Here is a 27,906-nt window from a genome sequence, read left to right as displayed (position 1 = left end):
AACATGCTTATAAGTGGTTAAAATCGATGCACGAGATGCCGTAGAGACATTAATTAAATATATGCACCTTTAGAAGTTGTTTTTTGCCGTCCTCAGGCTAAAGTTTCTTCGGCAAATTGTACGAGCACAAAGAGCCGAAGCCATGCCACCTTGCCGGGAAAAAACCATTCTCGCCGCCTAGTGGATGCACCGAAAACCTTCAAAATAATTTTGTGTAGTTTGTTAGGCATGTGGCTAGATGGCGCCACAATACAGAAAAAATAAAAAATTTGCATCAGTTGTTTATGGCGCCTTTTTCGAAGTGGGAAGCATATTCCCTTTGGGCTTTTAAGGGCTAAGCAAGTTGGTTAGTCTTGAATGAATTATTTTCTCAAGACCCTTAGACAGTATCGGTAAAATTGATATCGACCTATAGTTAGGTTGTTTTTGTCACCACCTTTGTGCAGCTCCGTTACTTCTGCCTTTTGCACTTTTGGAAAAACACTGGTTGTTAAAACGAGGTTAAAAATGTACGTGAGTGGAGGAGCAAATATATCAATGGCATATTTGATGGGTTTAATTTACAATCCACTTATGTTCTGGGATCAGCAGTTTTTAAGATTTAGGAACATGCTAATCACTTCACTTATTGTAGTAGGAAAAAACGTAGATTCATTAGGAACATATCGCGATGTTACCGACGGATCTATGCTATAATTTGCTGGTTGTACCAAATTTACGAAGTAATCATTAAAAGTGGTAGCAACCTGTAAGTCGGGCAGTTTGCTTCCATCTAGTTCAACATTATAACGAGAACATTTTTCAACTGGTTTTATAAAATTTGAGTTTCCATAAAATATCTCCCTTTTGTATTACGGTATTATTGAACAGATTGTTATACAGTCGAACCTCGATATAACGAACTTCAATGTAACGAAATCTTCGATTTAACGAAGTATTTTATTTTTCATAATTTCTTGCCCATAGACCCCATGTATTTTTAGTCTCTATATAACGAAGTCTAAGTCTATAACGAAGTGCCATTGCCATAGAAGGCAATAAATAAATCAACTCTAAAAAACAACTTCGCAAAAAAATTGTGGTTAAAAAAAAAAATTATGCGCAAACGCGAGCGCTTGATAGGTTACTTAACGGGGACAGGCCTTCCAACGTTCCCAGGCTGCCCGAGGATGCGGCGCCGGTAGCACCGGCGAGGCATGCGGCAAAGCGGATTCCGCGAGGTTGGCCAGAAAATGCCGAGCAAAAAGTTAACACGGCATACCAGCATCACCACTGACATTCACTGATAACCATAGTCCACTCCACTGCACCGCGGGTAGCGCGGGAGCCAACTTCAGCGGGGGAGCGACGTGATGGCGCGACCGCACGGGCAGTGCCATCTAGGAGAAGACCGAAAAGACCGATTATCGTCTTGCGAGCGTGGGCGCAAGCGGCGCAAGCATCACTGTGGGCGCAAGGGTGGCAAGGGGGCAAGTAAACTGTGCGGTGAAGAGTGCTGTGTAGGTTGGAAACATTGGCACCGCCTAAACTGCCTAAACTAAACAGCTTTATTTTTTAACCGGGCGGTTCACTTACGTGCTTGCTGCCATAAGGAAACGTAAAGTTCTTTCTTTGGATGAGAAAGCAAACGTTTTGGACGCCATCCTGAAGAAACTGCCGAGATCACGAGCACTCGGGAAGTGCTCGACGCAATGGACGTACTGAGGAGGTACACGGCGTCGCATGGGCAGCAGGATGCCGTGCAAGCGCTCTGGGCGCTCGAACGCCGTATGACGCCGCTGCTACTGTCGGACAAGGCGCAAGCAAAACTCGCGGACTACTTCGCCCCTAAATAAATGTCATTTTCGGTGAGTTTTCATACCCGTAAAATGTTTCGGAATTTTTTTTCGCATGCTAAAGCCAAATTTCGATTTAGCGAAATTTCAATGTAACGAAGTAAATTGCGAATTTTACCGACTTCGTTACATCGAGGTTCAACTGTAGTAATTCAATTTAGCATGTTTCAGTACGGAATTCAGTTTGTTACGGAAAGATTTATAATCACATAATTGACTTGGATCCCTGTTTTTAATAAATTTTTTAAAAAGATTTTTTTTACGGTATGTTTATTTTACGAACTGGTTCAGGTGTGACCCATGGCGTCCTCGACTTTTTGCTTTTCCCTATTTGTTATATGAAAAACAATTTTCATGAATCCTAGTTAAAGAAGACAAGAAAATGTTATGAGCTTCATCTGCTGTTTCTTTATGTATACTAAGCTCCAGTCAGTATTACCTATGGCATTAAAAAACATGTCCAATCTTTGGGCATTCATTTGTTGAGCAAATATTGGTTCCTGTAGTGGTATTGATGTTTTACTGCGAAATTTTCTAATAAATGAAAAAAAAAATGGTGAAAGGGTCGCTGACATCACTGAGTATTACGCCAGAATACCCATGTTCATTATCATTATTTGTTATGAAGAGGTCAAATGTTAGACATTCGATTAAATTGTTAAAACCATTTGATTCGAGAATAGAGGTAAATAGAGTTTGCGAAGCAGACACAGTGGACAGGTCTATATTGAAGTCTCCACTCATTAACAATGTATATATTTGTTGACGCATACAAAATCAAGAAATTGCTCCAGAAACACATTTTCTTTGGCGCTGCACAGTAACCGCCCCTCTTGGCGTACAAGTGGTACAAGTACAGTGTAGCAGAGGCAACACATTGCACTCAGGAGTCAATTGAGATTTGTGTCATTGTACATTATTTATTATATCTGTGTTGTGTGGTTAAGCAGCTGCTCTCGCAAGTGTGTCGACTTGAATGTACTTTCTTCTACACTTCTTTTCATCCTGAGATGGACTAACTGCAAAGCCTACAATCGTGAACGAGTAGCTGTGGTACTCCCGGTGAACGTGCGCTCGTGCAGCCGAGGTAGTATGATTCAATGCAAGGAGCTCGCGCTTGTAACCTCACAGGCTAGTTGATGTTAGGATGAGACGAAGTATTGGTTAGTTATTCTTTATTTCAATATCTCAAGTTTCTACGTTACATAAACATATCTTGAAATTGCAAAGATATCTGTCGTTATTGCACTTATGGGCTATCGGTCATTGTAGGGCATGACTATGTTGTTTTAAGAGAGGACGAGCTGCGCTAAAGGGAAAGTCCAGTTTAACTAGGGAAGGTGTCGTTAGGCACGCTTGAACTGCACTTATTGACAGGTTTTTTTGCAGTGAACAGTGTTCCACGTGAAACAATTTTTTATTTACACAAAATATGGAGGTGTATCAAGTTTGTACAGTACTGTGTTTGGTACTTGTATGCAAGTGCATGGTTGTTCATTATGTTTCTCATTTGGTTAAACTTCCTAGTATAAAATAAACCTCGAAATTAAAAAAAAATTGTCATTGCACCGCTAAAGAAATTGCAATGCTATGTACGTGTACCCCATATCTTTCACTGAGGCACCACAGAAAGTTCTGATGATTTATGGAAAAAAATAGGTAGGTGAGGAAACTGAATAATCAACACGTCTGGTGCACTTCAGGTGGTGTCTTCATAGGTAGAGAATTTGACACAGCTTACACAAATCTGCAGTTGCCAAATTTTTTGTGTTTTTTTTCACACCTGAATAGTTCTCACCCAAGATACTACGTAATGGAATGAGCTAGTGTGGGCCAATTGGGCCTCCACTTAAATGGTAAAATCTGTTTTCTAGTGCTAATCCGTATGAGTAAAGTGAAACAAAGCATGAATGTTGTGTTTGGACCAAAAAATCGTACAGGATACTGTACACTTCTGCAGTGTGATGAGAGTACTAGAAAGTGTACAATACAAGGAGTACATAATAGTGTCATAAAAATTGGAAACATGTCAATCATTCATTCAAACCAAACGGACACAAACAAAGCGAGGGTTGAAGGTGGTTCTAAGGGAACATTCACGGACAACCACGTCCCACAGAATGTACTATATTACAATTTGGAACATGTTAAAATCGAATTCTATTTAAAAAATTTAGATCTTGGAATCCTTTCCCCCATCTTGAATTTTTACTCATGTTGGTGCAACATTGTATGTTTTCCGTAGTATGGCTGCCTTTTCCAAAACACGTCCCCGTGCACGCCAATGCTCTTGATGAAGAGGGCAGTGTCGTTTCAGCCCAGAAACATTGGATAGGCTGCAGTTGCCCGATTGTCTTTTGCACTGACCGGAGTGCCCCTTTGTGGGTGAGCCGCACAGACCCATACCGCCAACAGATGGTGTCCCTTCCTGAAGCATGGAGCTGCACTCTCTAAGCAGTTCTAGCACTCAGGTTATCTTGGCTGGTGCAGTAGTAGGAAAAGCTTTTTCCCCTTTCAAATTCAGCTGGGACTTTTGCTTTCAGCACTCTTATTCCCAACTTTTCCCGATGTTTCAAGTCTGGGAGTGTGGTGTCTGTGGCTCTGCAATCTTTACTCACATTAGCCGCAAGATGTCCACACCTTTCCGATGGGGTGGCTACTGCAAGATCCGAGACAGTTAAGCTGTCAAGGCTCATTAATGGGCCATTCCTATAAGAGGCAGGCAGCCTGTCGAAGCACCAACCTTGGATATTCAAAATTATGGCACCAAAGTGTTTGCAGGGCAGTCTCGTCTTCCGAAAAAAAGGGCAACTGCAGCTTGTTGTGGTGAACTGTGCAAGGTAAGAAGCATTTGCCGATGCAGCACTTTGAACATGAAATATGCCACTAGGCTCATCTGTGATTATGTGGTCCGCATCAATGTCCCCGGCAGCATGTAGACTTGCCATTATGTGCTTGACCACGGCACGTGGCCTGTTGTGCAGGAATGTTGGTACAGACTAGTGATAAACTCTGTGGCCTGAGGAGAAGTGCAAGTTGTCTTTTGAGAAATGTTTCTCCCTGTCACTCAGAAATGTCTTCATCATCTGCAGCAGACTTATCAGGCTCTTTCGTCCACTGTGGCATTTTAAGTAGTGCTCTTTGAGCATCTTGTTTTGGGCTTCTGTATTAGTTCTAACAGTTAGCTCACTCTTAAAGCAGGAAGCCCACATTTCTTTTACATTTAACCACTGTCCCTCCACATAGATCTGCAGCTTTCGAATCGATTTCCAGATGGTGGAAGTTAGAGGCACTCGACTTCCACCATCTGGTGGAAGTCGAGTGCCTCTAACGGCAAAATATCCCTTTAAAAAAAAAACAAGTTTTCAAATGCCCAGCCGCGTAGGTGGCTGGCGCATCTGTGTTGATCTTCTGAGAAGAGGTGGAATGCCCCCCGTGTCTTGGTCCCGTGTGCAACTAAGCGGCGTGGCAGGCGAGTTTGGAGGGCCTGCCTCCGGCGTTGCAGGATCGTTCTGACTCTCTTGAAACGTGATTGGAAAGTCGTCACTGGAAATCGGAGACGGTGAACCATTTCGCTGACTGATGCCGGAGGAAAGGGAAAACTTCCTCGATGTTTTTATGTGCCTGTGGCTCTCGTCTCGATTCATAGATATTGCCTCTTGCTCCTTGGGTATATTGTCTCGGGTGTGTGTGTGATCCTGACATTCTGCATGCCGCCCATTTTTTATGAATACGGCTGTACCTTCCCCTCTTCTGCTTTGTCGTGTGAAACAAAACTTACTGAAACCATCCAGATGATAACATTTAGTTGCTCACTCATGAGCGTTGGTCTCCGATAGTACAAACACAATAACGTTGGCGATGACACCTCTTATCAAAAAAACAGAACTGGTCCCAATATTTTCTAATGATCCGAATATTTACGTGTACCACAGTATATATCAAATTTGGGGGTTTTACGTGCCAAACCTACGACGGGCATCTGGCACGCCCCAGCGGAGGACTGAGGATTAATTTCGACCACCTGGGGATCTTTTGACGTGCAACCGAAAGCTCGGTTACACGGCGCCTTCTCCGCAATAAGCCTCCGTCATATTGCGGGCACCTCGGTCGGGATTCGAACCCGCCACCTGGGGATCCGTAGGCCGGCGCTCTCGCCTCGGAGCCACCGAGGCGGCTCACAGTATATATGATGCCGCCGTCCAGTGCCAAGTTACTCATAAGGCTCAAAAAATCCGATAGTCAGCCTAAAAAAAAAACCTGAGACGAAGTCATCAAGTTACACTATTTCTTCCAGGTCAGCGTGTCAGTAAATTCAGATGGGACGGCCTTTCTTGTCCATCTTTACAAAGACATTGACGTCCCTTACCTACACAAACTTCAAGTGCATTTCTCTGGCGTGGGAATGGGCCATCCAGAAGAGCTCTCGGTAGAGCCTAGTGAGGTTGCCATTGAAATACAGACGCTGCAGCGATGACCCCTTGCTTAGTGCGTGCAACCTACCGCAAGCCGTCATCCACTTTTTCTTGCCGCCAACCGGTTGGAACCTCACCAAAACTGGTGGGGTCCGCTTTTTCCACTCGGGAGGCGGTGTATGGCAAGCACCTGAACGGCCGGAAATTTGAGACGCCCGCTCTTCGCGCAATGTCTGCAATGATTTCCCCTAGGTGTTCTTGAGGTCACTGAGGCAGGCATTGAATCTCCAGATTAGGGAGGCGGCCATACTGCTCGTTGGTGTTAAGCTCTTCTTTGAGAGCCTAGATCTCTTTGGCCTGCTCATGCATATGGCCTCTCAGCTCCATCACCTCAGCCCTGACCTCGTTAATGACCTGGTCATTAGCCGTGACCGCTGCCAAAAGTGTGTTGTACTGGGCAGAAAACAATTCCATTGAGGCCTGGACTCCACTGATTGTCTTTCATCTGCTTGACGACGCGCCTTAATGCCAAAAGGATTTCCACTTTCAAGGAAGCTGCTGGAGCGAGTCTATATGCTAGCCCTCATCATCAGGAGCTCATTCAAAATGGAAGAGAGCTGTGACGGCCATGCGTCACATTCGGTGTTCCTGGTGTCGTTTTCCCTGCAGAATGATATTAATGGCTCTTTGCCTCACCCATCCTCAGCCTTCTGTGATCCTCGAGCACATCTTCCCGATGTGGCAGGAGGCTAAGCAGAAGGCGCACCTTATCATCCTGCCGTTCCTCAAAAGGGCCTTGGAGCACACAGAACATTCCGAAGTTTGTCACGCTGCATCACGATACAAAAATGAATGTATAAAAAAAACAATAGCCAAAGACAATGAGGTGGGCCAGCTGGTTGTGCCCCTGTGAGAAACACAAATAAAAACAAAGCCAACAAAAAAACAAAAAAAGAAACAACTGTAGTTGGTCAGCTAGCTTTACCCCTGACAGGAACAGTCAATGGTTGTGGGCGCCGGTGCAACAAAATAGTCCACTGGCTCCTGCGCTCTTGCATACTCATTGCGCGGCCGAGGTCGGAGGCAATCGGATGCGAACGGCCCCGGCCTCGACTGGGCAGTGCCGCCTGCTCCCCCCGCTGGTTCCACTTTCGGTGAATGAGCCACCTCACCGCTAGCTGGACACCGTGCCGAGCAGAAAGACCGTTGCGGAGATAGCATCCACGCACAGTCAGTATGTCAATAAATCAATCAATCGCTGACAAGCAGTCAATGACAATCAATCAATCAATTAGTGTTTGAGTGTCCAGGAACAACCCCTTGAGTCTTAGCTCTGGCACACTTGTGAGACAAAAAAAAAAGGAAATTAAAATGGAAACACCAGGGCAATGGTGGAATGGAGTTCACCAGTCTTAAATGTACTGAGTCCTGACACGTACAGTCTTACATTCAACTGAAAAAAATAAGATGTTTACGAATCTCTAACGCAAAATTGGAGTGCAGCTCTTGAGGAGGAGGGGGAAGGGTACGGAGGGGAGGGTATGCCCCTCTTCCTCTATCCCCTCCTCTCCCGTCCTCCTCCAAGTCAGTTTCCTTGCTAACTTTAGCAAGGAAAAATAACTTGCACCTATGAAGAAATTCAATTGCTCCGCTAGATGTAGCGGGGAATTGAATCGGTGTTAAGGTCACGTGACATCAGTTTTCCCGCTAAATTTAGCGCGGTTATGCTGATATCGCAAAACATGGAAACGGGCACCTTAGAGCTGTGTTCTAATATTAAATATATTAGTATTGCTATATTAATACCAGTGTGACATCAGGAAAGTCGCAAATTAGAAGACAGTTGGAGAAGTCAGAACAAGCAGATGAACAACGTAGAAGCTACAACAAAGCTTGCACATTCTAAACAAATGCAAGTACATGATATTGTAGTGACACACAAGTACTTATCAACCCTTTTCAAGTATTAACTGCCTGCAAACAGAATGACCAAAAGTTCTGCAGCACAAACAAAAAATAGAGCGCATCAGAGTACATGTTGTAGAACTCGGTCAATCTAAGAATAGGGCTTAATCGATTACAATGACGAGAGGTATAAAAGAATGATTGATGTCGTGTAAGCGCACGTGACACTCTAAGGCTCACTTCTAACAAAAGGCGGGGAGAGTTAATAAAATCGTGAAGAGCTCTGAATAAGAGCAACATGTTTACCTTAGCCCGGCACTGATGCAGGCTCAGCAAGTTCACAAGTTCAAAATCAGTTTCATAATTGAAGTTATGTGGACCACTCTTAACGTAGTGATGTTCAAAGATGGAAATGAACTTTTGAACTTTGTCGAGTGCCAAGGAGTTTTAGAAATGCTGTTCAATGCAACTGAGGCATACCCAAGTTGTGATCTCGCGAACGAATGGTGCAGTGTCGGAAACGTAAACTGAATTTTAAATTCTTTTGTTATGATATATGTGGTGCTAATGTGCTGAGAGACGAGTTCATAACTGTTTTTATGGGATCACCGAATCGTAAGCTTGAATCAAACGTAACTCACTGGTCCCTCATCTCAAATACAAGCGTTAAGAACTCACTGCGGATGCTGTACGCGAAAATGGTATTCAATGTTTTCCGTGAAAATGTCTTAACCATGGTTTTCGATTGGTTAAGACAAATATCATTAACCGAGCACCAGTTCTAAAAGGAACATGCATCCTCTTGAAGCTCAATGCAATCATCACTGCGAATTATTTGTTTGTAGAGTTTTATGTCATCTGAATACTGCAGAAATAAAGGCTTAGAAAACAGGGGGGAAGCGCTGTTTACGAAAGCAGAGAACCCGAGGGGACCTAAAACAGATCCCTGAGAAATTTCAGAGGAAGCCCTGTAGAATGAAGAGGCTATGTTGTTAACCCGGATGTACGCGATTCTTTTTGTCAGGTGGTCTTTAATCCAGTCCAGAAGTGAGCCACACACTCCATAGGCGGAACGCTTCGCTAAGAGAATAGTGTGGTTAACAATGTCGAAGGCCTTGCTCAAGTCAAAGCGGATAACGTCCAGCTGACCTTTATTACAAACGACCTGAGAAGGGGTGGATATTAATGTTGCGAGGTTTGTAGCAGTTGACCGGCCGGACATTAAACCGTGTGTGTTAGGGATGGCTATGTTGCGAAACTTGAGACGAGAATTGATGTATGACCATTTCAAAGTGCTTGGAAAATGAAGGAACAAGAGAGAGATAGGTCTATAGTTAAGGACATCAGCCCTATTTTCTGTCTTTAATATTGGAACCACAACAGCTATTCTTCATTTTTCTGGAAATATCCCCGACCTCAGGAAGTTATTAAGTACAGTGCACACAATGGATAAGATTTAGTATTTCTGAGGGTATTCTGGCGCTCCAGCAGATAATGTGGCTCTCATTTTCTTAATACATAACGCAACACATTCTTTATCGACATGAATGCTACTGAGTAGGTTGCCGAACCCAGTCAAATGAAACAACGTAGGAGACGTCGAGTCGGAGCTGTTTTTATAGACTAAACCAAGATGAGCTGTAAACAACTGCGTACACTCACCGCATCGCCTCCATGAAATTCGGAAGCTATCTCCGATCTTACTGGCGTACCTCCAGAATCTCTTTGGATATTTCACAAGATCCTATTCTACAGACTCGCGGTGAAGTTTTTGATCACAGTTAAAAAACGGTTGAATCACAAAGGTGATTACTGAGATTTTAGCGGTAGAGAGTGTGACACATGTTCGAGGAGTATGTGCCACCTTGTATAGCACACTTTGAGGTCTGGGTGGTTTTAGCCTGTGCCCAGAGTAGTACCACAAAGGGTTTTTAAACTTGTTTTGCAGAATACGCTTGTGTTGACATGTTTGATTTCTTAACCGAAATTTGGACAAAGTTCGACATCTTGTAAACCCTGAGATGGGGAACGATAAAAAAACGGACGAACACAACAAAATCACACAACAACAAAAACGGACGAACAGAACAACAAGATTTTGTTGTGTTCGTCCGTTTTTTTATCGTTCCCCATCTCAGGGTTTACAAGATGTCGATTGATTACCAGCTCGCCTGCACTCTCTCACTGCTTACAAAGTTCGGTTGCACTCTTCAGTGGCTAGTAAGAACGAGACAGGTTTAACTGTTAATATTGTATTAAAAAGGGGCGGTTGCCAAACCAAAAACAAAAAGTGCTTATTAAGTGGGCGGTGCAGCTTGCTCTCCAAATATTTGTTTCCCCTTTTGCCAGCGAATGTGTATCACGGCTCTCCAACAGAAATATTTGTCCACTTTCTACAAAATTTCGATAGAAAATAGTGTATAGAGGCTAAAAGTATTTGAAAGAAAATGTATCCACTTTTGTATCCACTGTCCATAGTTTTTTAGCCGTTTTTTTCTGAAGCCATATTTATTTTCTTAACAATTTCGGGGAATGTTTAGGGGCGTTGAATCTTGTCAGATTTCGAATAGAGTTCTCATTGTTTGGTAATGGCTCGCCCGCAGTGAGTTTGAGGCTATGCAAATTGGTGTTTTTTATATTTGCTGGAAATCGGGAATTTGTACTATCCGGCGTGTCCATCGCACTGTTATTATACTCTTATGACTGGTAATGCTAGCGATGACCTATTTATTTTTGCACTTACTTCCCGTACCCGAGTCGGCGTGAAAGTGAATGTATCATACAGCATGTTCTCCGTGGAAAGGTTTTGTTAACTTGGTTCCGCTCAGAATCTATTACGAAGTGTACGATATGCCGAAGTCCTGCATATTCATTTATTTTTGTGAGTGTCGATCTCTTTTGTATAAAACATACGGAGCTTCTGAAGTAAATCATGTATGCATGAATGTGGTCCAATAAAATGTGTTGGAACCACTTACTGTTGTTGGCTCTAAAATGCTCCACCAGCCAGGAGTCAATGCGGCGATTGTGTAACTTGAATGCTTTACAATAGAAAAAAAAAGAAATATATACACTTCTGCTTTGTGAAGTAAGTTGAAATATTATTTGACACATTTTGCAAGAACTCCATCGTAAAAATAAAGTAAAAGTGCGTCAATATTAAAAAAAAAAGAATGCTAAAAAAAACAGGGGCTTGGGGAGTCAAGGAACTCCCGAGAGCCGAGCGGGACGGGGAGGAAAGAGAGAGAGAGAAGGGTACCGGAGGAGCGGAGCAAAAATGCCCAAACCGAAACCGAAACTAACTTGACCGGAAACGGAATCAGATTATACTTAATACCGCCCGCTAGGAGCGCTCCCTGTCACTGGTCTATCTGGGCCGCTGGGGCCTATGGCAGTGTCCGCTCTTTACCTTGTGTATATTACTCTATGGCGCGGTCGTTGCGCCGACTCTGTCAACATGGACGAATGCAGCTCTCGCGAGCGAGTTCGAGCTTCCGTTCAGTGACCGAACACCAACGGAACGGGAGTACGTTTGTGGCGGCCACTGCCATCACCCGACGGAGACCGCCCAGTCGGCAACGAGCGGCCCGCATGCCGAAGGACGGACGCGGGGGAGATGACGAAGGGAAAGCGGCAGCGATCCCGCCGTTCCGGGATCCGGTTCCTCCGCGGACGTCCTCTTTTCGTCGTCAACGAACACGAACAGCTACCCACACGTGAAAACTAGCGTCGCCCGAACGTATACTGGTCTTCAGTCGACCGCTAGAACAGCCATCTACAGCTACCATTTTGCAAAATCTTTTGAGTACCGTGTCAGAGGAGTGCAACTTCCTATACCGCCCATGGAACGCAAATTGGAAAACCCTGGGAGGCCGCAGCGCCATTTGAATCCCCTGGTATCTGGTGGCTGTACTAAAATCAACATGGCGGCACAGCGAAACCAAAACCGAAACTGCACGGCAGCGCCATTGTGTTTGGATGGATGGGCGGTAGCTTGCGCCACCTAGAGTTAAAAATATATATATTGTAGCATTTTGTTTTTGCCCGGTTTGCGCGTTGCTTTGCTAGGCTTCTGCTGCTTTGCGGCTGGTTTTCGCATTTCAATGCTGGTTAATGTGCGTTGAAACGCACACAAGCCAGCGCTGAAAAGCGAGACCAGCAGCAAAGCAGCAGAAACCTAGCAAAGCAACGAAAGTGACACATACACAAAAAATATGCAATGCTTGTCCTTTTGCGTTCATTTTTATTCAACAGACAGTAGAAAATACAGACGAAATTTCTCACTGTTTTGCACACGAGAAACGAAGAAATGAACAAAAAAAACAGGATAAAACGTTAAGGTTACGTGCGACGAAGGTGATGATATGCGTCCTTGAAATTTGATTATATAAGTAAGCATATAAGTAAAGACCGACGACGGTGTCTTAATTGCAACTAAAGGAAACTAAGCAATGAGTACCAAGAAAAACAGCTCAGCTCTTTGGTATTGAGTCTTCATCAAGAACCTGCCCATTCGTTTTTAATATTATCACTTAAATTTAGGAGTGAGTCACTGCTAAACGAAACGGGAAACCAGAGCGGATCGCTCTATCGCTCATCCTGAGTTAATCGAAAAATATTTAGGCTCATATTTTCACTCCTCGCGAACAGACGCGTGAATCGCTGACAACAGTGCCAAATAAACAGCTCACAGCAAAATGTTTGCCATCTTTTAAGGTTAGCATATGTGCTCGATCTTGATATGAAAAAGTCTACACAGAATAATGCGGATTCTTGGGCGAGTTGGTACTGAAACTTGGAGAACATAATAGCGCTTCACGACAGGGACGAAGGGTAGGAACGAGACAACACAATGCGCTAACTTCAACTGGTTTAATCGTCAGAAAATCAAAGGTGTAAATACTCTGCATCATCGCGCCATTCAACCAATCCCAAGCCACGCCCCTGATCGCAAGAACTGTATCTCTTTGTCTGCCAAATCGATCGACGCCACGCTGACACATCGATCCCCGTAGTTTCTTATCTGGTCCGCCTCTATAATTTCCCTTACCGTCTTATCTCTATGTTTTCTAATGACAGTGCACAAATTAAATTCAGGTTTGCACCCACAGTCATGGCAGTGCATCGACAAATGACCGTCACGCTGTCCGCTCACTTTTAGGTTGTGCTCGCGCAATCTGTCATTTAGACATCTTCCCGTCTGTCCAACGTACTTTTTACCGCACGTCAGCGGGATCTCATAAACGACGCCTTCTGCGCAATCTACAAATGGGCTGCGATGCTTCTTCACGCAGCCAACCGGTGGTTTGCGGTAAGGGTCCGTCATTTTGGCACAACTTGGCAAGTTTTTCGGGTGCAGAAAAAACCACCCGAGCGTTTAGGCGGTTTGCTATCCTTTTGAGATCGTGTGCCGTTTTGTGCATGTAAGGCACAACCGCCACTCTTTGTTTCTTTTGGGCCACATCCTGTCTGGACTCGCTACTACTCGTAGCTTCTTTAAAACCTTTTCTGCAACCGACAACAGGAGCGTTCCAGGGAAGCCGGCAGCTGCTGCAGTGTGGAACGAACTACACGAAAGTGCTCAACCTTCTACGAAGTCTTCCGAGGAGCAGAACGTGTGGGGATCAGGACTATTGGAAGATATGTTCTCAAGTCATGAAAAACTGCCCGGTCGCCAATCATTACAAATTGTCTATGAAATACTATAAGAAAGAATCAGTGTCGTGAAAAATTGTATAAAAATACTTTGTTGTGCAGTGCTGGTGGCTAGTTGTGATGAAGTAACGAAGGTATATGCCGGTAGTTTGTCATATATGTATTCGATTATGTATTTATTTTTAAAGTACCTAATATACAGTGTTGTTTTTCCTTAACTGGAACGTGTTTTTCTTTTAAAAGAGGGGGAGACCCGTCCGCGCGCGTGGAAGACCTGCAGGTGTCTGCGCCCGCGTTTACCCGGCAGGCTTTTGCGGGTTGATTTTGCGGGGAGCAGGCGTTTTTTATTTTTCTTTTTTGTCTCGCCACCGTGAATAGGGTGCCTTCGTACACATTCGCTTGTGCGGAGTGGCGACATCTCGGCGATTTCACTGCCCGACCTTTTTTTTTTATTTATTTATTTTATTTTTTGTTTATGCAGAGTATACGTGCTTTGGCATCTCTCGGTGCGAGCCCGCAATTTTGGCTATAGACTTTTTCTGTGTACTCTCGTCTCCAGCCACCTAATAGGCGTATCCGGTATGGGCGACGAAAAAATAATCCAACGTTTCAACCTGCAAATAGTAAAAAAATAAAGTGGAGGCAAAACGAGAATGGGTGACGGTTACACTTATATCCTAAATGCCTTCTATTGGCGTGGCGACGGCAAAACAATGTTTTCGCCCATATTGGAAGTGATGTCAATTCAAGATGGCGGCGCACTTGCAGAAAAGGTCTATAGTAGAGCGCGCGAAGACCGCCCTGTTTACAAACACGGTTTTTGCTTTGCCCACACCGGGTGTGGGCACTGCGGAATCGCAGCGTCTCGTTTTTGAAGAGAAGCCGCCTCTGCGTGGTGCGCCGTACTCAAGGCAGCGCCACCGCAGAGGGACGGCGTCGGAGCCGCGTGTCGGTGTATATACTTCGTTTCACGTCATGTGCGAGCGAAGTCAAAGCTAGAAGCGCGAGCCCAAGGCTCCGAGCGTGCCGGCTTCGCACGTGCGTACGTGCACCACAGGCGCTGTTACAAGCAGCATGCTCGCGCTTGTAGCGTTGGCTTCGCTCGCCCATAAGGTGAAACGAACTAGCCTTTTGATACCAAATTCCCTCCAGAAGTTAATTTATAAACCGGGTGTTCTTTTTTGTTCTTTTTCTTTTCTTTCTTTCATTAAACTTTCAAGTTGTATGATAAAGCCTCAAAGGCAATACTGTGTCTCTGTCACTGTATTGCCTCACTCACTTTGGTAAGAACGATCCTTGATTACGCGTGCGTTGTGTGGGACCCTTATCACGACTTCCTTATCAATAAACTAGAAAAAATTCAAAATCAGGCCGCGCGTTTTGTACTGAACAACTATGACCCTTATGCTAGTGTTACAGATATGAAGGCCATGCTGGGATGGGAAACACTCGAATGTAGACGAAAAAAAATAAGACTAAAATTTTTCCACCGTGTCTTTCACAACAAAACAGGAATTGATAAAGCCACTTATCTTATGGAGCCATCCTACGTTTCTACCCGTTGTGATAATTCTAAAAAGGTTGCTGTTCCCACTTACAGGACTGTCAGTTTTGCGAATTCATTTTTTGTCAAAACCGCGAGAGAGTGGAACGATCTCCCGGAAGATGTTGTGTCCATTGATGATAATGACGTTTTCTTTTTCCACTCTTTATAATGTTTTCTAAAACCCCCCTACAATAATGCCCACAGGGCGATGTAGGTACAATGTAAATAAATAATAATAAATATCACATCTCTTTTTAGTGAATTTTAGGGTATACGGAGCATTGTCTGGTGTTGTAACATAATGAAAATGGTCGTAGTCACTCAAAACCGAGAAGGACATTGTTAATTCTTGTCTGTGCACTTACCGCCTCGAGCTTTTCAAAGAGGCATACACCCACTTGGTGTCCTCTTCCCGCCTTCGATAGCAAAGAAAAAAACAAAGGGTCTAAAAAAAGCGGATATAACTTGACCCCACTCCCCCCCCCCCCCCTTTTTTGTGTAAAAATGTTTTTTATTTCTTTTTTTTTACATTGTTGTTAGGGTCTAAACAAATATAAATTTAGGGGCTTGGTGTTGAAAACAAAAATGGTTTTGCGGAACTGAAGGGTGCCAAGCCTCGCTTTGCGCGTGAGAGTGTCACTGAGCTCGACTTTACCAAAATAAAAACAACCCTTCCTTTAGAAAAAAAAAGTGGGGGGGGGGGGGGGGTCTTCAATAAAAAAGTAACGGATTAAAAGAAATCCGTTACGTAAAAAATGTAAGGGAATTACTTTAAAATTACATCAGAAAATATGTAATTATTTCGTTACTAAATTACTGATAAATGTAAGGGATTACAAGTAATTTCGTTACTTGTAACGGATTACGTACAAGTCTGGTTGTCACCGGATACTACCTTGCATCTGAATAACCTTACCATCGCTGTAAAGGAGGCGCATAAGTTTCTAGGCGTGATATTCGACAAAAAGCTAACATTCGTACCTCACTTGAAAGAACTAAAACAAAAATGCCTACTATCTTCCAATATTCTTAAGGTGCTGTCACACACTACTCGGGGGCCTGACAGACAATGTCTGCTGCGAATTTATAACTCTAGTGCGGTCCCGGTTGGATTACGGTGCACCGGTATATGCGTCGGCACGACCATCTGCTTTGAGGATGTTAGACCCAATCCAACACTTGGGGCTGCGTCTAGCCACAGGTGCTTTTCGCACGTCGCCCGTGCTGACTCTGTATGCTTAAACGCATCAGATGTCGCTTGAGCGACGCAAACAATATCTTAGTCTGTGTTATGCCTACAAAGTTTATAGGGATCCGTACCAACCTTCATTCTCCGCTCTGCGGACCTCTGCATCACTGCGGCTTTTTGAGAATAAGCCTAGTATTGTTTGGCCCTTGAGCCTTCGGACTGAGAGCATGGCAAGGTCGCTGCACCTTTCTTTTGATGAGCCTCCCTTGTTGAGACAGGCCTATAGGGTTGTTCCTTGGGACTTGGTGCCAATCTCTTACGATTGGTCCGTTTCAAGGTACAGCAAAAAGGTTGTTCCTCCTTTTGTTCTCTTGCGGGAGTTCGCAGAGCTAGGGCAGAAATATAGTGACTATCTCCACTTTTACACTGATGGCTCGAAAACGTCGACTTGCGTAGGGTGTGCAGTTTGTTCTCTCGCTTACAGTTAAGTTAGGCAACTCAACCCTCTAGGAACTATTTTTACCGCCGTATTGTATGGTATCCTGATTACTGTTGAATATATTCCAGAAAATAACATTAACAAAGCAGTTCTGTTTACTTCCAAAGTGTTCTCTTAGCTATTTCATCTTTAGCAGACAGTAAGAATGCTCTTGTGCAGTAGGTTTGTTTTCAGATAAACAAAGCTTTCCATCTAGGACAAGTTATAAAATTCTGCTGGGTGCCCAGTCATGTGGGCATTCCTGGTAACGAGAATGCAGACCACCTTGCACTTTCTGCAAAAAACTACACGGAAACGTCTCTTGGCCTGCCACACCAAGACCTCAAGCCAGCCTTAGAGGGCAACTCTGCCCGAAACTCAAAATGAAATAAATTACTGGTATCGCTGTAGTGACACAAAATACAACACCAGCCAAAATATCACGTCCGTGGGACGCCGCATTCTCAACTAATGCCGATAATAAAAATGAGACTCACCGCGAGCCGCTGCTCCTTAGCGGGCGGCCAGCGGGTTGCTGATTGTAAAGCAACATTGGGCCGTAACATCAGTATCGTTCTCTTTTTTTCCTCTGATCCGGGCGTTGCGCGGAGTGCGCTTCTTTGAGCCGCTACCAGCGCTACTTCGGCTTGTGATTGGCGTGTTTAGCCGTTGCTTTTATCTGGAGCCCGTGTAGCTCCGCTATAGCCTTTTGTTTATTTGCTTGTGAGGACTGCAAGACTCGTTTTAGTGAGCAACTCGGTGCGTCCCAGACTGCCCAGCTGTTCCTCGAAAGATGCCGAGTACAACTTGAAGCTCTGTCGGCTGCTCAAACAACCCGCTGCACAACCCGGAGGTGCTTTTTCACAAGTTTCCAACGGACCGGAAATCGGAGAAGGTGTGGGTGAACGCTGTTCGGCGAGTGGACTTTGGATTTCGGCTTTTACGCGCCCGAGGAAAAAGAACAAAAACACACACACAAAAAAAACAGACGTGTGCAGCCCAGCGCACGTCTGTTCGGGCGCCACGGCCCGCGCCGGAGAGCCTCGGAGCTTTGTGTCTCGGACTGACCCGCAGCGCGATAGCGAGAGGGTTCCCAGTACTTTATGTCACTGGCAGCACGGCGCAGAGCAACGCCGCTCCATCCACGGAGCCCCGATGACAATTCCCCGCAGGGGGCACCTGTGAAAGCAGGTGTTTGGAGAGTGGCGTCTCCACGGACCCCGAGCCATGCGGGTTCGTCCGCCCACGTCTGGCTGTGCGTGGCTTTCCCGTGTCCGGGGAAAAGGGCATCCTGGTGGTTGAGCCGAGCCCGGGGTAGGGTTGGACCCTTCGGGGCCCCCCGGGTGAGGCAATACACCACTTCGGCCCCTGCTTCTCGTAGACGGGAGTCCTGGTAAGGCCCGGCCAGGATGATTCAGCCTAGTCGCCTTTTCTTCTACTATCCCCTCCGATCTTTCACTCCCACCTTTACTTATACTTCTCTCTCTTTTCTCTCCATTCCCCTTTCACCTTCTTGGCGGCAAGGGCCAACCTTGAGTGGAGAAGGACGCTAGTCTAGACCCATTCTTGGGTATAACATCTGGGTAGGTGCTACTTGAGTAACGTGCACAGCAAAGCCATTTTTGTTATGTGCCGTTACCCTGTCCCATGTTGGGCTCCATGGTGGGCGGCACACCGGAGGTGTCGAAGATCTCCCATTTTTATATGGGTTCCAAAGCAAAACTTCCTTCTGATCGATCTCTGAAAAGAGTTCGCACCGAAGCCACCGTTCCTCTAAAGACTACAGATAACACTCAAGCCTTCTCAAAGTTTCTAGTAATACACTGCGAATACGAACTACCACTTGGAAAGCTGTCCCCATTCCTTGTGGCAAAAACCTTGGAATCATGTGTTGGAAAATCTTACAAAGCAAAGAAGCTTCGCTCTGGAGACCTCCTTGTCGAGGTTGAAACTGAGCAACAAAGTAAAGCGCTCCTTGGACTTACTAGTATAGCTGATCGCAAAGTCACAGTAACGCCACACCGATCTCTCAACACCATTCAGGGCGTGATCTCCGAAGATGATCTGTTGGAAAGTACTGAAGATGAAATCCTTGAAGGACTAAGCAATCAGGGTGTGATTGCAGTGAGGCGTATTACCTTTCGTCGAGAAGACCAAGAGAAGCCTTCGAAGCACCTTGTGCTTACATTTAACTCCACAACCCTCCCCCAGACGGTCAAGGCTGGCTATCTCAACTGCAAGGTTCGACCGTTTATCCCCAATCCGAGACGTTGCTTTAGCTGCCAGCGTTTCGGACATGGGGCAGCCACTTGCAGGGGACGGACAACCTGCGGAAAATGTTCAAGCAATGATCACCCTACTGACAGCTGTGCAAGTGATTTTTCCAAATGCGTGAACTGTTCAGGTGCTCACCCTGCATACTCCCGTTCATGCCCAAAGTTTAAAGAAGAAAAAGAAATACTAACACTGAAAACCAAAGAAAATTTGACCTACTTTGAAGCACGAAAACGCCTCTCATTCCTACAGAGAGGCACCTACGCCGCTGCGGTCAGCAAGGGGGCTGCACCGACAACGGCTTCCGTGGGGACACAGGTCTGCCTTTTAGACCTTTCTGCCCCGCGCAAACCTCAAGCCCCCAAAATCTCACCTGGAATCCCTCAAGAACAGAGGGATTCAACTCAAACCGCATCCTCAAAGGCGACGGCCCCGCGCCGTATGCCCGCACGTTCTCGTGAGAAAACTGTGACGACAGAGTCACAGTGCCTTGAGGGGCGCCCTTCATGTTCCTCGCATCGCGAGGTTGAGGCAATGGATGTCTCCAGCAGTCCGCCGGAGCCTCCACCTGCCCCGAAGGTTGGTAAAATCTCGTCAAAAGTTGAGGACCCAAAGAAAAAGACCAAAGCGACAGGTCCAGAAGCTGGCACATTGCAAGTGCTTAGTCGTGGACGCTGTTTCAACACCCAAAAATTTTCATTAACACTTCATACACCTCACAGCATCACTGTTCTTTGTCGCTCACCTGAATAAAGTGTTTCTTTGACGTTTCGCGACGCGGATCTAAAATTTCGACGGATAAAATAAAACATTTTACTAGCCTTTAGGATTGTACGTTCTATATGGCTGTTCAATTTTAGGGAATCCGCAAATAGCACTCCTAGGTAAACATACTCAAACACAGTACATAAAACAGTCCCGTTGATTAGGTAGCTATAAGAATCGTGCAGCTTACTTCTCGAGAAACGAATATGATTGCATTTACTTAAATTTAGGCTCATTTTCCATTGATTGCACCAAGAAGATAAAATATTTATGTCGGTTTGTAACATGGCCAGGTCGTCTGACGTGTTTATTTCCCTGTACAATACGCAGTCGTCGGCGAACAGTTTAATATGAGACTGTATGTTTTCGGTGATATCATTTATGTATATGAGAAAAAGTAAAGGCCCTAAGACACTCCCTTGTGGCACTCCCGACGTAACCCGAGTTGATGTGGATATAGTACCGTTTAAAACAACCCGCTGCTCACGACCTTCTAAATAATTTTGTATCCAATTCAGGACGTTGGGATCTATGTTTAGCAAAGCCAATTTATACAATAATAACTGATGGGGGACCGTGTCAAATGCCTTTCGAAAGTCTAAGAACACGCAGTCGACATATTTCCTGCTGTCTAGTGATCTGGATATATGATGATAAAATTCTACCAGCTGTGTGTTGCAAGAGTAGCCGCTTCGAAAACCATGCTGTGAGGGGGAAAAGAAGTGTAATGAATCCAGGAACGAGTAAAGGTTACTGTAAATAATGTGTTCAAACAACTTACATGAGATCGATGTCAATGAAATAGGGCGATAATTTTCAACACTGGCTTTAGAACCCGATTTAAAAACTGGTGTAACGTTTGCCATCTTCCAATCCATTGGAACCATCCCCGTCTTTAACGTTTCACTAAATATAACAAAAAGATAACGCGCTATGGATTCACTGCACTTAAGAAAAATAACAGGGGAAATGCCATCAGGTCCGACAGCCTTGGTTGCATCAATTCCGCGCAGCAACTTCACTATACCATTCATGTCAATTGTAATGCTGGGCATTACGCTTTGCTGCGTTCGGCAAGCCACTGGAGATAGCAGATGCGGAGAGTCTTCCGAAAATACCGACTTAAAATACGAGTTAAAGCATTCAACCTTCGCGTTATCAGACACCACAGTATTACCATCAACTTTCAACGCAGGAATAGAAGTGTCTTCCTTTCTGTTCGCGTTGACGAACTTCCAGAATTCTTTAGGGTTTCTTTTTAGATTTTCGTTAAACTTGTCAAAGAACACTTTTTTGCTTAATTTTTTTTGCAATTTGAGAAGCCTGTTAATCTCTTTGTACTTCTGCTCAGTTTGGACTGACCAACTTTTGGTCAGCGTTTTGTAAGCACGTCTCGCTTTACCTATAAGTCTACGAATTTCTACATTAAACCAAGGCTTATTTTTTTACGCTTCCTCATTTGTTTCGATGGAATATACACCTCCGCAAGCTCTAATATTTTATTTCTAAAAGCATGCCATATAGTTTCGACGTCACTATTTTCGGACAGACGACTAAATGTATAAAAATAGGATTCAAGCTCTGCATCGATCGCTTCGTAATTACCTTTGTCGTACAAAAATACTTTCCGTGGACACTCCGCTTGCTTTCGCGTTCCGGGCTCCGAGAGCTTAGCAACAACCGCGCAGTGATCACTTATGCCGGGAAGTACAGTGACCTCGGATACAACGCCAGGAAAATTGCATAAAATTAAATCCAAGACAGAATTTTCTCGCGTCGGTTTTTTAACATATTGTTCAAATCCAAATACACTGATTATGTCAGCAAACATCGAGTAAGCGCGGGGTCCATCTGTATCAAGAACTTCATCAGACCAGTTGAACCCTGGTAGATTAAAGTCTCCTCCCAAGAATACACTATCTGGAATTGTCGTCAACAAGTCACCCAATTTGTCTATCGAGTACGCATCACTATCTGGGGGGCGATAAAATGTACCAAAAACTAAAGTGGTCCCCTTAGGTAAAACTACTCGACACCATACAGACTCAGTGTCGTTTTCGGAAAAAAACTAGTTCACTACTACTCCAGTCTGATTAAATTAGCAAACAGACACCACCTCCGTGTCCATTTCTATCTTTGCGGTATACGGAAAAACCAGGGGGAAAAACTTCGCAATTAGAAACCGAGTCATGCAGCCATGTCTCCGTTCCCATAATAACTTTGGGTCTGATTGTCTCAGTTGGTTTGGTCAGATAAATTTAGCGGGGAAAATATTCCTCTAGATTTAGTGGGGAAAATTTTAAGCTAGATTTAGTGGGGAAAATTTTCCGCTAAATTTAGCAGAGAAAATTTCCGCTAGATTTAGCGGGGAAAGTTTATCCAAACTTAGCGAGGGAAACTTTTCTGGTAGATTTAGCGGGAAAAAGTTCCCGCTAAAGTTAGCGGGGAAAATTTTCTGCTACATTTAGCGGGGAAAATGTTCCACTAGATTAAGCGGGGAAAATGTTCCGCTAGACTTGGCGGGGCAAATTTTCCGCTCAATCTAGCTGGGGAAATTTTCCGCTAGATTTAGCGGGGAAAAATTTACGCTAGATTTAGCGGGAAACAATTTTCCGCTAGATTTAGCGGGGAAAATTTTCCGCTAGATTTAGCGGGAAAAGTTTTCCACTAGATTAAGCGGGGAAACTTTTCCGCTAGACTTGGCGGGGCAAATTTTCCGCTACATCTAGCTGGGAAATTTTCCGCTAGATTTAGAGGGGAAAACGTTACGTTAGATTTAGCGGGGAAAATTTTCCGCTAGATTTAGCGGGGAAGCTTTTCCGTTAGACATTGCGGGGCAAATTTTTCGCTAAATCTAGCTGGGAAAAGTTTCCGCTAGATTTAGCGCGGAAAACTTTCAGCTAGATTTAGGGGGGAAAATTTTTCCGCTAGACTTAGCGGGGAAAATTTTCCGCTAGATTTAGCGGGAAAATTTTCCACTAGATTAAGGGGGGAAACGTTTCAGCTAGACTTGGCGGGGCAAATTTTCCGCTAAATCTAGCTGGGGAAATTTTCCGCTAGATTTAGCGGGGAAAATTTTACGCTAGATATAGCGGGGAAAATATTCCGCCAGATTTAGCAGGAAAAATTTTCCACTAGATTAAGCGGGGAAACTTTTCTGCAAGACTTAGCGGGGCAAATTTTCCGCTACATCTAGCTGGAAAATTTTTTCGCTAGATTTAGCGGGGAAACCTTTACGCTAGATTTAGTGGGAAACAATTTTCCACTAAATTTAGTGGGAAAAATTTTACACTAGTATTAGCGGGGAAAATTTTCCGCAAGACTTAGCGATGAAAATTTTCCGCTAAATCTAGCTGGTAAATTGTTCCGCTAGATTTAGCGGGGGAAATATTCCGCTAGATTTAGCGGGAAAAATTTTCCACTAGATTAAGCGGGGAGACTTTTCCGCTAGACGGCGGGAAAAATTTTCCGCTAAATCTAGCTGGGAAATTTTTCCGCTAAATTTAGCGGGGAAAATTTTCCGCCAGATTTAGCGGGGAAAATTTTCCGCCAGATTTAGCGGGAAAAATTTTCCACTAGATTTAGCGGGGAAGCTTTTCCGCTAGACTTTGCGGGGCAAATTTTTCGCTAAATCTAGCTGGGGAAATTTTCCGCTAGATTTAGCGGGGAAAATTTTACGCTAGACTTAGCGGGGAAAATTTTCCGCCAGATTTAGCGGGAAAAATTTTCCACTAGATTAAGCGGGGAAACTTTTCCGCAAGACTTAGCGGGGCAAATTTTCCGCTACATCTAGCTGGAAAATTTTTCCGCTAGATTTAGCGGGAAAACCTTTACGCTAGATTTAGCGGCAAACAATTTTCCTCTAAATTTAGTGGGAAAAATTTTACACTAGTATTAGCGGGGAAAATTTTCCGCAAGACTTAGCGGGGTAAATTTTCTGCTAAATCTAGCTGGTAAATTGTTCCGCTAGATTTAGCGGGGAAAATATTCCGCTACATTTAGCGGGAAAAATTTTCCACTAGGTTAAGCGGGGAGACTTTTCCGCTAGATGGCGGGAAACATTTTCCGCTAAATCTAGCTGGGAAATTTTTCTGCTAAATTTAGCGGGAAAATTTTCCGCCAGATTTAGCGGGAAAACTTTTCCACTAGATTTAGCGGGGAAGCTTTTCCGCTAGACATTGCGGGGCAAATTTTTCGCTAAATCTAGCTGGGAACATTTTCTGCTAGATTTAGCGGGGAAAGCTTTACGCGAGATTTAGCGAGAAAAAATTTTCCGCTCAATTTAGTGGGAAAAATTTTACACTAAATTTAGCGGGGAAAATTTTCCGCAAAACTTAGCGGGGAAAATTTTCCGCTAAATCTAGCTGGTAAATTGTTCCGCTAGATTTAGCGGGGAAATTTTTCCACTAGATTTAGCGGGGAAACTTTTCCGATAGGTCTTGCGGGGCAAAGTTTTCGCTAAGTCTAGCTCTGAAAACTTTCCGCTAGTTTTAGCGGGGAAAAAATTTTCCGCTAAATTAAGCACGAAGAATTTTACACTAGATTTAGCGGGGAAAATTTTCTGCTAGACTTAGCGGAATATTTTTCCACTAGACTCTGCGGGGCAAATATTTCGTTAAATCTAGCTGGGAAAACATTTCTATAGATTTAGCAGGGAAAGTTTTCCGCAAGATTTAGCGGGGATATTTTTCCGCTAAATTTAGCGGGGAAATTTACCCATCATTCACCGCGTGGTTACGCCGACGGCGACGCCGCTTAAGCCGGAGACGGGTGCCTAAGAGCTGCGCTCTAAAAAGAGTAAACCAACATATCAGTTAAGCCTCGTCAATAGTGGGACTAGTAACTCAAAGTAATCACATCAGTGATCAAATTCTCAATTGCCCCCCAAAATTCTAATTGTATAAGCAATTGTTCTAAGTTACCAAATGTGTAAGCGAAACACGACCACTGAACACAATAAGTGCATATATATATATTCTGGATTAAATTGACTGACCCCGGGATTAAATTGTGTGGCGCTTGGATTAAATTGTATGGCGCTTGGATTAAATTGACTGACCCCGGGATTAAATTGGTCGTCGCTTGGATTAAAATGAGCGGGAAAACCTGTAGTAGCAATCCTCGTTCCTTCGACAGCGATCGGATTGGTACTTGGAGTCGGGACGTATTTGATCACGCGTTGATCAATACAAAAATGTCTAGAGACGCGTTGAAAGAAGACTACGAACGGTTTTACGATTACGTAAAGGAAAATTGGACCAAAGTTGCCCTTCGCACTTTTCGATTTTGGCACCAACACGTCAAGAATATACAGATGTACGAATTCATAGGTCTAAGTAGACAACAACTTTTCTATATGCTAAATTCCAAAGTTCGCATGTGGATCGTCGCCGAGTATGCCCTGACTTTGCCGGGACGAACCAAGTTTGTGGAGACGGTATGGCCGTCCTACAGTCGAAGGGATCCCGAAATCTTTGACTCGTTTTACGACGACGACACCGCACTGACCAAAGAAAACGATGGCAAGAACAAATGGCGCTACGAACGGCAAGTCGACCAGTACTTTGCGGATAGATTTAGAGTTACGAATGCAGCGCCGATCACGTCCAGCACGGTCCGAAAATGTGTCGACGTGTACGAGAACCGTCTAAAGACGATCGAGTTGGCCAAACTGGAAGACCTGTGCGTGCGCGTCTGGTACAGCGAACACAAGGACGCGCTCTGGTTCCTCACCGAAGTGTTGGCGGCGTGCGCCGGTCGCGACCTGTCCACCGACCAACTCATGCTAATGTACGGCGAAGAGCTGCATTCGCATCTGAGTACGTCAAACTATAAAATTTTAACCGAAAAGTTGGACGTGGAAGCCACGGAAGAGGAACGCGGGTCCATATACAATTCGGACACGCTGTCAAATTACAGGGTGGACCTCGCCGAGATGGCCATGGAGCGGCAGATCACGTTTCTACCCAAACACTTTCGAAGTAGTAAATTCGCGACGACGACCGATGAGGAGCTGCCACCGCCCACTGACAGACCCGTTAAGACCGACGACTCCACCCGTAAAATCGACCCCTTATTAAAACTCGTGATTCCGTCGGCCGCAACGGGTCTCTTTGCGGGCGTGAGCGTGCACCTCGTTACGAGTACAAAACAATAGAGGATGGATTTAGTTTCGTTTTATTCTTACGTCAAGAACAATTGGAGCAAAGTCAACGCCGCCGTCTTTCCGTACTGGCGAGTCCACGTTAAAGATTTGGACTACGACATGTGTTGGGAAGAGATAGTATTTCGCAAAAAGGGGCTCAACGGGGCCCTACTTTCCGTGTGGTTGGCGGCCGAATACGCCCTTACTCTACCGGGAATCACAAGGTTCGAGACGCACTTGCGCTCGAACGCCAAGATTGTGAGGAAAGACATCTTGGAGGAATTTTACGATTTCCGACCGCCCGCCACCGCAACGGAGCCGTCTGACGACATAAACCGTTACAAGTACGACGTAAATAGAAACTTTAATAGACTCGAAATTCAACTGACCTCGATCGTCTTCAGATTTTTATCGAAGTGTACGAAACCTTCAAGACGGCCGCCCGCGAGATACTCGAAAAGGTCTGCATAATCACCTGGTTTCGCCACGGGAACCTCTGGCCCATAGCCGAAATCATGACGACCTTCGCCAACGAACGCCTACCGACCGACGAGTTTCTTCGCGAACACGGCGAAAAAATTTCCACGCAGGCGACGACCCTTCGAAACTATTTAATCTTGTGCGACGTCTTCGAACAGGAACAGGTTGGCGACTACGACGACACGCTAAGTCTCGCGTTACGATCGTTGACCACCTCCGAGACGTCTCTCGCCAAACTTTCCGAGGCTCACGGCATCGACTTTATGGAGAAAAGCTTCACTCGGAGCGACACTCTGTCTACTTCTCGGCCCGAGGAGTCCGGCGCAATGACCGCGATTACGTTGAGCTCGACGGCCGTCGGCGTGGCTGCCGGACTAGGCGTGTATTACTTTACGGCTCACAGGTGAAATATAGTCTTGAGATACTTGTCGTCTCGACCTCTTTCGTCTCCCATCGCTGCCAGTCCAGCCTCCAAAAGGTTCTTACACTCCGTCAATTGCTCCTCTTCTTCTCTCCTCTGTTCGAATCTACAGTGATCCAACACGTTCGCGGCGGCATTTTAAGCGTAGCGCAAAACGTCCGCGGCATCCACGTGCTTGGCCAAGACGTGCGGCAAGTGGTCCACGTTGCCCCGTATGGCCGACGCGGCCCTCCGTTCGGCACTGGGAGGCGGCGTGTAGTACATGTGTCCGTGGAACAACTTTCTATCGTCTTCGACATAAAAAGTGTCGTTTCCGAGCAGCGGTCTCACGTATTCTTCTAGGTAGCGTCTACATTCCTTGACTAGTTTGTCGTCTTCCCTTCCGTTTTCGCACAGCAGAGTGAACGTGGCGTAAACGGACATGTTTTTTTATCTAAAACAAAAACTGCCCACGTTCCAGGACGTATTGACGTCATACGTAAATCTCACGCGGGAACAGAAACACATACTAGACTCGCAAGTATCCAAAGACGCAGATAACGATCCAGACCGTTATTCGAAAGAGTACGTGTTCTTTGCGTCGCTGCGAGAGGCCCATAGGCTGAATCGAGACATATTGGAAACTCTGCGACAAAGCAAGGACGGCGTCCCGATCTGCGCCGACGAGTCCTTTTTTCAAAGCTTGCTCGATAGAATAAAGACGGCAAAAGACATTCACGACCACGTATCCAATTGGGGTATGGGACACCTGATGGCCCTGACAGTGAGCGTTCTAGGCCTGCAGCTCGTGGTCACATC

At 45.0% G+C, this 27,906-nt stretch overlaps 1 pseudogene; it reads right to left on the bottom strand.

Annotated features, from left to right (window-relative positions):
* Nucleotides 1–21,761: 21,761 nt before the first annotated feature.
* Nucleotides 21,762–26,724, bottom strand: LOC121834180 (annotated as a pseudogene).
* Between the last annotated feature and the right edge of the window lie 1,182 nt (nucleotides 26,725–27,906).

The sequence above is a fragment of the Ixodes scapularis genome, unplaced genomic scaffold (assembly GCF_016920785.2).
Source record: "Ixodes scapularis isolate PalLabHiFi unplaced genomic scaffold, ASM1692078v2 ptg000597l_1___fragment_1__unscaffolded, whole genome shotgun sequence".
NCBI lineage: Eukaryota > Metazoa > Arthropoda > Arachnida > Ixodida > Ixodidae > Ixodes > Ixodes scapularis.
Note: the sequence above shows the minus strand (reverse complement) of the source record. Positions and strands in the feature narration are given on the sequence as shown.